Source organism: Aegilops tauschii, chromosome 4 (genome assembly GCF_002575655.3).
Source record: "Aegilops tauschii subsp. strangulata cultivar AL8/78 chromosome 4, Aet v6.0, whole genome shotgun sequence".
NCBI lineage: Eukaryota > Viridiplantae > Streptophyta > Magnoliopsida > Poales > Poaceae > Aegilops > Aegilops tauschii.
The window spans coordinates 99,849,669-99,861,261 of record NC_053038.3 but is presented as its reverse complement, the minus strand read 5'-3'; positions in this window follow the sequence as shown (position 1 = coordinate 99,861,261).

The window sequence follows — 11,593 nt, the reverse complement described above, 5'->3', positions numbered from 1 at the left end:
TGAACAATCATACTCTACAGTTAGTGCTTTGGTTTGTAATGGATTTGTACTTGTGAAGCTCATTCGTTTAGCCATGCGTTGCTAACTGATGTACCTATGTATTTGACAAGCAGACTACAACATATTATGATTATGGTATCTTTCCGTCTCTAAATGGTATCTGGCTGTGACATGCTCTGTAACAACTAGATTAACCTAGATACATAATATCTCCTTTTCATCACTATGACTGCATTTATCCACGACCAGTTTCCATGATGACTGATAACCCACAAGTATAGGGGATCAATTGTAGCCTCTTTGATAAGTAAGAGTGTCGAATCCAACGAGGAGCTAAAGGTAGAACAAATATTCCCTCAAGTTCTATCGACCACCGATACAACTCTACGCACACTTGACGTTCGCTTTACCTAGAACAAGTATAAAACTAGAAGTACTTTGTAGGTGTTTTTGGATAGGTTTGCAAGAATATAAAGAGCGCGTAAATAAAAGCTAGGGGCTGTTTAGATAAAGACACAACTAAATTAGTTTTAGTAAAGAGCTTTTTGTCACGAGAAAGTTATTTGTCCCTAGGCAATCGATAACTAGACCGGTAGTCACTATTGCAATTTTATTTGAGGGAGAGGCATAAGCTAACATAATTTCTCTACTTGGATCATATGCACTTATGATTGGAACTCTAGCAAGCATCCGCAACTACTAAAGATCATTAAGGTAAAACCCAACCATAGCATTAAAGCATCAAGTCCTCTTTATCCCATACGCAAACAACCTACTTACTCGGGTCTGTGCTTCTGTCACTCACACCACCCACCATAAGCAAATCATGAACATATTGCAAACCCTACAGCGGGGATCCCTCGCGCTTGCGCGACACGGAGAGCACCATAGGACAGCACCAATAATAAAACATGCAACTCAAACCAATCTCGATCATCAAATAGCCCATAGGACAAAACGGATCTACTCAAACATCATAGGATAGCCATACATTATTGGGAAATAATATATAGCGTTGAGCACCATGTTTAAGTAGAGATTACAGCGGGTAAGAGAGAGGTTACACCGCTGCATAGAGGGGGGAAGAGTTGGTGATGATGGCGGTGAAGTTGTTGGTGAAGATTGCGGTGATGATGATGGCCACGGCAGCGTTCCGGCGCCACCGGAAGAGAAGGGGAGAGGGGGGCCCTTCGTCTTCTTCTTCCTTGACCTCCTCCCTAGATGGGAGAAGGGTTTCCCCTCGGGTCCTTGGCCTCCATGGCGTGGGAGGGGCGAGAGCCCCTCCGAGATTGGATCTGACTCTCTGTCTCTCTCTGTTTCTGCGTTCTCATATTCTGCCCTGGCACCGTTTCTTTTATATCCGGAGATCCGTAACTCCGATTGGGGTCAATCTTTCGCCCAGATCTTTCTCATAAAATTAGCTTTCTTGTGGAAAAAGAAGAGCGTCAACCGCCTTACGGGGTGCCCACGAGGGTCCAGGGCGCGCCCCCTGCCTCGTGGCCCCCTCGGGCACCATCTCGCGTTGATTTTACTTCCCAAAAATCATAAATATTCCAAAATAATTCTTCGTCCGTTTTTATCCCGTTTGGACTCCGTTTGATATTGGGTTTCTGCGAAACATAAAACATGCAACAAACAGGAACTGGCACTGGGCACTGGATCAATATGTTAGTCCCAAAAATAGTATAAAAAGTTGCCAAAAGTATATGAAAGTTGCATAATATTGGCATGGAACAATAAAAAATTATAGATACGACGGAGACGTATCAGCATCCCCAAACTTAATTCCTGCTCGTCCTCGAGTAGGTAAATGATAAAAAAGATAATTTTTGATGTGGAATGCTATCTAGCATAATCTTGATCATGTATCTAATCATGGCATGAATATTAAGATACGAGTGATTCAAAGCAATAGTCTATCATTTGACATAAAAACAATAATAGTTCAAGCCTACTAATAAAGCAATCATGTCTTTTCAAAATAACATGGCCAAAGAAAGTTATCCCTACAAAATCATATAGTCTGGCTATGCTCCATCTTCACCACACAAAAATATTCACATCATGCACAACCCCGATGACAAGCCAAGCAATTGTTTCATACTTTTGATGTTCTCAAACCTTTTCAACTTTCACGCAATACACGAGCGTGAGCCATGGACATAGCACTATAGGTGGAATAGAATATGATGATGGGGGTTATGTAGAGAAGACAAAAAAGAAGAAAGTCTCACATCGACGCGGCTAATCAACGGGCTATGGAGATGCCCATCAATTGATGTCAATGTGAGGAGTAGGGATTGCCATGCAACGGATGCACTAGAGCTATAAGTGTATGAAAGCTCAAACTGAAACTAAGTGGGTGTGCATCCAACTTGCTTGCTCATGAAGACCTAGGGCATTTGAGGAAGCCCATCGTTGGAATATACAAGCCAAGTTCTATAATGAAGATTCCCACTAGTATATGAAAGTGATAACTCAAGAGACTCTCTATATGAAGAACATGGTGCTACTTTGAAGCACAAGTGTGGTAAAAGGATAGTAACATTGCCCCTTCTCTCTTTTCTCTCACTTTTTTTTTATTTCTTTCTCTTCTTCTTTTTTTCTTTTTTTGGGCCTTCTCTTTTTTTGGCCTTTCTTTTTTTTTCGTCCGGAGTCTCATCCCGACTTGTGGGGGAATCATAGTCTCCATCATCCTTTCCTCACTGGGGCAATGCTCTTATAATGATGATCATCACACTTTTATTTACTTACAACTCAATATTACAACTCGATATCTAGAACAAAGATATGACTCTATATGAATGCCTCCGGCGGTGTACCGGGATGTGCAATGATCTAGCGTAGCAATGACATCAAAAAACGGACAAGCCATGTAATCTTCTTTTCGGTGTGTTTGCTGAGATCCGATGAATTGTGGATTTATGATCAGATTATCTATGAATATTATTTGAGTCTTCTCTGAACTCTTTTATGCATGATTAAGATAGATTTATATTTCTCTCCAATCTATTGATTTGGTTTGACCAACTAGGTTGATCTTTCTTGCAATGGGAGTGGTGCTTTGTGATGGGTTCAATCTTGCGGTGTCCTCACACAGTGACAGTAGGGGTAGCGAGACACGTATTTGTATTGTTGCCATTAAGGATAAAAAGATGGGGTTTTTAACATATTGTTTGGATCTATCCTCTACATCATCATGTCATCTTGCTTAAGGCATTACTCCGTTCTTATTAACTTAACACACTAGATGCATGCTGGATAGTGAGCGATGTGTGGAGTAATCATAGTAGATGCAGGCAGGAGTCGGTCTACTTGTCACGAACATGATGCCTATATTCATTATCATTGCCTTAGATATCATCATAACAATGTGCTTTTCTATCAATTACTCAATAGTAATTTGTTTATCCACCATATGCTTTCTTCAAGAGAGAAGCCTCTAGTGAAAACTATGGCCCCCGAGTATATTTCCCGACTTCGTTACATAACGGTTCACCATACGTGCATGCTACGGGACTTGCAAACCTCAACACAAGTATTCCTCAATTTCACAATTACTCAACTAGCACAACTCTAATATCACCATATTTATATCGCAAAACTATTGCAAGGAATCAAACATATCATATTCAGTGATCTACGAGTTTTATGTAGGATTTTATGACTAACCATGTGAATGACCAATTCCTGTCATCTCTCTAAATAGATATAAGTGAAGCAAGAAAGTTTAATTCTTTCTACAAAAGATATGCCCACGCTCTAACAAATATAAGTGAAGAAAAAGAGCATTCTACAAATGGCGGTTTTCTATGTGAAGAGAAACAGGCAATCCAAACTTCAAATGATATAAGTGAAGCACATGAAGCATTCTATAAAGCCATACTCAAAAGATATAAGTGAAGTGCAAAGAGCATTCTATAAATCAACCAAGGACTATCTCATACCAGCATGGTGCGTAAAAGAAAAATGAAAACTAAATGCAAAAGACGCTCCAAGATTTGCACATATTGCATGAACGAGACAAATCCGAAAACATACCGATACTTGTTGAAGAAAGAGGGGATGCCTTCCGGGGCATCCCCAAGCTTAGACGCTTGAGTCTACTTGAATATTTACTTGGGGTGCCCTGGGCATCCCCAAGCTTGAGCTCTTGCCTCTCTTCCTTCTTCTCACATCGAGACCTCCTCGATCATCGAACACTTCATCCACACAAAACTTCAACAGAAAACTCGGTAAGATCCGTTAGTATAATAAAGCAAATCACTACTCTAAGTACTGTTGCAAACCAATTCATATTTTTTTTGGCATTGTGTCTACTGTATTATAACTTTTTCATGGCTTAATCCACTGATATAAATTGATAGTTTCATCAAAACAAGCAAACTATGCATCAAAAACAGAATCTGTCTAAAACAGAACATTCTGTAACAATCTGAACATTCACCATACTTATGATACTTGAAAAATTCTACAAAAATTAGGAAAAATAACCAATTTGTATAGAAAGACAGTGCAAGAAGAATCCGAACCATTTGACGTTTCAGTAAAAAATTAAAAATCACGCACTACAGCCAAAGTTTCTGTCCTGCACCGTACAAACCAACAAGCATTGTAAACATCCTAAAGTCAAACCTTGGAACATTATTTTTATTATACAATGGAATTGTACAAGGGGATAATTATTTTTATTGAAAAGTTTCTGTAATCAAGATTCACAAAGTTTCCGTGAGCATGAACAAAGTTCAAGGAGCTCTCCCACTTCAACAGTGCTTGTCTTTCTCACTTTCACTTTCCTTTTTGAAAAGTTTAGGTTCCCCTCTTTATTTTTTTGTTTTTAAACTATATAAAAGCACTCAACAAAATAAATGACTCTCTAAAACTTCCGGGTTGTCTCCCTGGCAGCGCTTTCTTTAAAGCCATTAAGCTAGGCATATAGTGCTCAAGTAATGGATCCACCCGGATCCCAAGGTATATATATCAAAGCCAATTTCAATTAACAATGATTTGTGATTTAGTAGTGAGCACAAAGTAACATATATCATGCAACAAAAAAGTCTAACTCTCTTCCTATGCATTGGCATGTCATAAAAGAACAATTCATGCACACCTAGTAAAGGCCAATGCATAGTATAAGCAGTTTCTTGCAATTTTATCATATTGGAAACATAGAGAGGTGGAGATATAGTTCCTCTCTCATAATAATGGCAAGTAGGAGCAGAAAGCACATGCATATTATATTCATCAAAATCATCATGTGCAACGGTAAAAGGCAACCCATCAATATAATCCTTAATAAGCACAAACTTCTCCGATATAGTGTAGTTGGGAGAATTCAAAAAGATAATAGGACTATCATGCGTGGGTGCAATAGCAACAATTTCATGTTTAACATAAGGAACTATAGCAATTTCATCTCCATAAGCATAATTCATATTGGCATCTTGGCCACAAGCATAGCAAGCATCATCAAAAAGGGATATTTCAAGAGAATCAACAGGATCATAACAGTCATCATAGCAATCATCCTTCGGTAAGCACGAAGGGAAATTAAACAATGTATGAGTTGAAGAGTTACTCTCATTAGAAGGTGGGCACGGGTAGCTAATCCGCTCTTCCTCCCTTTGTTCTTCGCTCTCCTCATCATCTTTTTCATCCAATGAGCTCACAGTTTCATCAATTTCTTCTTCCATAGACTCCTGCAAAATATTAGTCTCTTCTTGGACAGCGGAGTAGTCCTCAATATATGGTTCAACATAGGCATTAGAAGCATAATTATCATAGCAATATTTAAGTATGGCAAAATTTTCAGATTTGTAAAGAGTAGCACCATACTTTTCAATCAAAGAAGCAATTTCATAAGCACCCTTAAAAGCAACAAATTCTTCAATTTGTTGAACATCATAGTAACTATAAACACCTTTAGCATACGAAGATAAGATTCCATTATCAATAAACTCACATTGGTAGGGAAGGTGTTTCTTAGGGTTTTCAGAATAACAAGTAAAATCATATATATAACATAAATTCCAAGCATAGCATTGCAAACGATGAATTTGACCCAGTAAAAGTTTCCCTTTTTCAGATATGCGGTGTCGCACATAACAAGCATGCTCATCTAAGGATTTGCCCTCAACTAAGCTAGTTGGGGTTTCAGCACGAGCACATAGGGATCGAAGATGATCCAAGTAATAAGCTTCAGGAGTGTGATAGATTTTGAGTGGTTCTTCAACCATTGGTTCAGTAGGTACAACTAATTTTTTGGGTATTTTGCGTTTCCTACCCATAACTAAAGATAGAAAACAACTAAGAACAACAAATATAAATTACTTAGTGATTAAGCAAACAAGCACACACGAGAATATTCACCCCACGCTATTGCTCCCCGGCAACGGCGCCAGAAAAAGGTCTTGATAACCCACAAGTATAGGGGATCAATTGTAGCCTCTTTCGATAAGTAAGAGTGTCGAACCCAACGAGGAGCTAAAGGTAGAACAAATATTCCCTCAAGTTCTATCGACCACCGATACAACTCTACGCACACTTGACGTTCGCTTTATCTAGAACAAGTATAAAACTAGAAGTACTTTGTAGGTGTTTTTGGATAGGTTTGCAAGAATATAAAGAGCGCATAAATAAAAGCTAGGGGCTGTTTAGATAAAGACACAACTAAATTAGTTTTAGTAAAGAGCTTTTTTGTCACGAGAAAGTTATTTGTCCCTAGGCAATCGATAACTAGACCGGTAATCACTATTGCAATTTTATTTGAGGGAGAGGCATAAGCTAACATACTTTCTCTACTTGGATCATATGCACATATGATTGGAACTCTAGCAAGCATCCGCAACTACTAAAGATCATTAAGGTAAAATCCAACCATAGCATTAAAGCATCAAGTCCTCTTTATCCCATACGCAAACAACCTACTTACTCGGGTCTGTGCTTCTGTCACTCACGCCACCCACCATAAGCAAATCATGAACATATTGCAAACCCTACAGCGGGGATCCCTCATGCTTGCGCGACACGGAGAGCACCATAGGACAGCACCAATAATAAAACATGCAACTCAAACCAATCTCGATCATCAAATAGCCCATAGGACAAAACGGATCTACTCAAACATCATAGGATAGCCATACATCATTGGGAAATAATATATAGCATTGAGCACCATGTTTAAGTAGAGATTACAGCGGGTAAGAGATAGGTTACACCACTGCATAGAGGGGGGAAGAGTTGGTGATGATGGCGGTGAAGTTGTTGGTGAAGATTGCGGTGATGATGATGGCCACGGCAGCGTTCCGGCGCCACCGGAAGAGAAGGGGAGAGGGGCACCCTTCGTCTTCTTCTTCCTTGACCTCCTCCCTAGATGGGAGAAGGGTTTCCCCTCTGGTCCTTGGCCTCCATGGCATGGGAGGGGCGAGAGCCCCTCCGAGATTGGATCTGTCTCTCTGTCTCTCTCTGTTTCTGCGTTCTCAGATTCTACCCTCGCACCGTTTCTTTTATATCCGGAGATCCGTAACTCCGATTGGGGTGAATCTTTCGCCCAGATCTTTCTCATAAAATTAGCTTTCTGGCGGCAAAAGAAGAGCGTCAACCGCCTTACAGGGTGCCCACGAGGGTCCAGGGCGCGCCCCCTGCCTCGTGGCCCCCTCGGGCACCGTCTCGCGTTGATTTTACTTCCCAAAAATCATAAATATTCCAAAATAATTCTCCATCCGTTTTATCCCGTTTGGAATCCGTTTGATATTGGGTTTCTGCGAAATATAAAACATGCAACAAACAGGAACTGGCACTGGGCACTGGATCAATATGTTAGTCCCAAAAATAGTATAAAAAGTTGCCAAAAGTATATGAAAGTTGCATAATATTGGCATGGAACAATCAAAAATTATAGATACGACGGAGACGTATCAATGACCTTATGTTTTGTGTTCTCGTGCACTGCAGGATACCCAGCGAGTTTTTAGGATCCCGCACAGGACGGTTCTTGACAGCCTTTAAGCACACCTTTTGCTGTCACCAGCCCAATACGATGGTGTTGTTCATGAGGATGGCACAATTCATGTAACTGTCTCTTTCGACACCTCTACCTTGAATCTTGGACCAATCAGCGACATCTCCGTGCCGAGACTTTATTGCACGGACGACGAGACTGCTGAGGATACTGCTGCCATAAAGGTTGTTACATACCTAGAGGATATGACCAACACGGTTGTCAGAGACTTAAACATTGCTTCGTCCAAACGACAGCAACGCCGTGCCGAACACCTGCACGGGAGTTAAAGGAGTCACGCACCAATAAGAAGGAGCTTGCTAGAGGTTGGCTTCTTGCTGTCAGATATATGCACTACTTCTCTGTGCACGTTCGAAATGCAGTTGCCGTGGGATATTCTATTGGAGATCTTCCAGACCAAATGGAAGACATGAGAGGCCGCTTGGGAGGGCATCTGGATAAAAGGTCGCGCTATTAGAAGCCGGTTCTCCTACTGAGTAACTACCGCTATGCCTATCGAAATGACCTCGACTTATTGTACATATGCTGCACTTTATTTTGGATGTGTCATGTTGTCGTTCCTATTATGCTAAGACTTTAGGTACCTATGCAAATTTGTGGATCATCTTTAAGCCACTTCGTGCTGTTGCACACTCTATGCTTATGATATTTGGTGTTAAATCTATCGTGAAGTGTGCTTTCTATGTTTGTATACTGTTTGGTGGCTTCTCATTTTTTGCACGTGAACAATCTTTGTTTCCAACTGGTTCTTTGGTGATTCTTCCTGTTATATATGCATTCCCCTTATTTTTTTTGATATGGCTTCATTTCATTCTGTTTTAGCTTACTTACAGTTACTGATTTTACAGTCAGCTCCTGGCATCACGCCCTTTTGCCTCACATACACAAAGTATAACATTTATCTATACCTTGCAATGCAACAGTTTCATGGATGGGTGTATCGAGGTTTCTCAGGTTGCAATATGAATAGTTTGAAAGACGTTAAGCGAATACCAGTATTTTTAGTTACATTCTGTCTGACATCTATTTATAGCTTCAGTTACTTCAGAGGTTGTTAGTCCCATTTAGACACGTGGTGGTAATATCATGCTTTCATTGCCCCTTTTTATCGTCCGAATAGCAGCTTGGGTTACAATAACGTAACATTACATGCTTGACCAAAACGTTCGGACGGGCACCCTCGCGCCAAGGTGCGTTGCAGATCTAGTGTCCATTGTTGGGATGGGGCGGCTGTCGTGGTTCTAAGTCTGACAGTAGAATGGGGGGTAGGGATGTAGAGGCAAGATCTTAGCTATGGAGAAGTTGTACGCAAGAGTTTTACGAGTTCAGGCCCTTCTCGGAGGAAGTAACAGCCCTACGTCTCGGAGCCCGGAGGCGGTCGACTGGATTATATGCGTGTGTGTGTTACAGGGGGTGTGAACCCTTGTCTCAGAGGAGGGGGTGGCTTATATAGAGTGTGCCAGGACCCCAACTCTCCTCCGTTACACAGGATTCAATGTACATAAAGTGAGAGCATTACAGGTAACGTCAATAATAAAGTGCTTTAAATGATCATTAAGTCTATGAGTAAACGTCCGACCGTTGCTGCGCAGAGCGGCTTTAGGTCTTATGCACGTCGAGTGGTTGAGTAGTCGAGTGACCTAAATAAGGAGAGATCTCCGAGTGAATGGTAGGTCGAGTGGATTGCACTCGACACCTTTGTTGAGCCCTCTCTATTTGCTCTAGAACTTCTTTGCTTTTAGGACAAGGACCTTAGGTAGGACGTATAGGTCAGGCCTATCGCCCTACCCTAGGTCTATGTCCTCATCATTAGCCCCCGAATGGATTGAGGTCCGAGTGAAAAGAAGGTTGAAGTCGATCTTGCTTTGACTCTTGCCTTTCTCAAGAACTCATCTCTGAACGGAGGCTAGTGTTGGTACTTCGGCTTCGTTTCAGTCGCCTTGATTGATTCAGGAATTGCCGATTGGTTTTTATAATGTCACCCGCCGAGTGTTGTCTTTGACGCAAAATCTTTGGCGTGATCGGTTGCAGAGGATCCCGGATTTCACGGGATTCAAAATTTCGGTGAGAGCGCGCCAGGCGGAGCGTGCCGTGGTAAGCGGAGTGGATAAACAAGACGTTTCGATTTCTGTGCCACCTTTTTTGCCACGTATCCCATGTACGACTGTTGCGGGATTTGACAGTATCACCCGGACCCACGCGTCAGCCACTCGGAAGTGGGCCTTTTAAAAGCGGCGAGGCCGAGGCGTCCGCACTGTGCGTGGTCATTCTCCTTCTTCTTCCTCTCGCTCTTTCACCCCATCCGACTTCTCAACTCTCGACGCCTCCGCTCCGCCGCCATGGGGAAGGAGAAAATGGCGGCGCTGGAGCGCGCGAAGAAGGCGACGGGAGCGGCGAAAGGCAAGAAGACGAATCGGGGATCTTCATCGCGCTCTGGGGCTGCCGCGGGGTTGGATCCAGGGAGATTGGATCCGTTCCTCGCTTGAGCAGGAGGACTTGGATGATATGTCCGAGTCAGGGCTGATTGTCCATGGGTCCGCGCGGCTTCGGAGGGGGAAACGGAGCCACAACTGCAACCGGGTGAGTGTGTTCTGCTTGCCACCCATGTCGACCGCGGTTTCTCGCTTCCTCCACACCCCTTCTTTCGAGGTTTCTTGAATTTCTTCGGGGCTCAACTCCATCATTTCACTCCCAACACCATCACATACCTTGCCGCATTCGTGTCCATGTGCGAGAATTTTCTGGGGTGTCGACCGCGCTGGGGTCTTTTCAAGCACATTTTCACCATCCGCTCCCAAACAGTGAAGAAAGCAAACTCGAACGATGAGAAAACCCATGTTATCCAGAAGTGTGGGGGTCTGGGTATTCAGAAGAGGAAGAAGAGTTCTTTCCCTTCGATGACTCTTCCTGAGTCGGTCAGGGGCTGGCAGTCGACCTGGTTCTATTGCCAGGATATTGCGACTCCAGGCCAGTCGACTGGACTTCCCCCTTTCTCTCTTGATCGTGTTTGAACTCCATCTTTGTTGAAAGTGACCGCCGCGGAGAAGCCGGAGACGGGCATGTTGGTCGAGAGAGTAGTTCAACTGATCAACCAAGGTGTCACCGGCATGGATCTGCTGGAGGTGTTCCTCAGTCGACGCATTGAACCACTCCAAGCTTGTGACCACACCATGTGGATGTACTCCGGGGCTGGTGATACCGCCCGGGTTCATCCGGAGGAGGTGGAGGCCAAAACAGTGGCCGAGTGGTTGAGGGGCATCACCGGGAACAAGGACAACCCCAGGGGTGCCAGGAGGGTCAAACCTTTCAGCGAAAGCAACCAGCCATACAAGGTTTGGCCACTACACTTGATTGAATTTGGATGTGTTTTCTGACTGCTTGTTGATCCGACTGATTTCCACTCGGCTCCTTGTTTTGTAGATTTATACAGAGATGTACTCAATGCCCAATGGCGAGCAAGCTCTGGAGCAGGACCATGAAGGCAAGGATAGCGCAGAGGAGAGCGGCGAGTGGGAGTCACCAGCCGATGGTGATGAAGATGAGAGCAATGAGTCGGACGACGAGGAGGTAGCC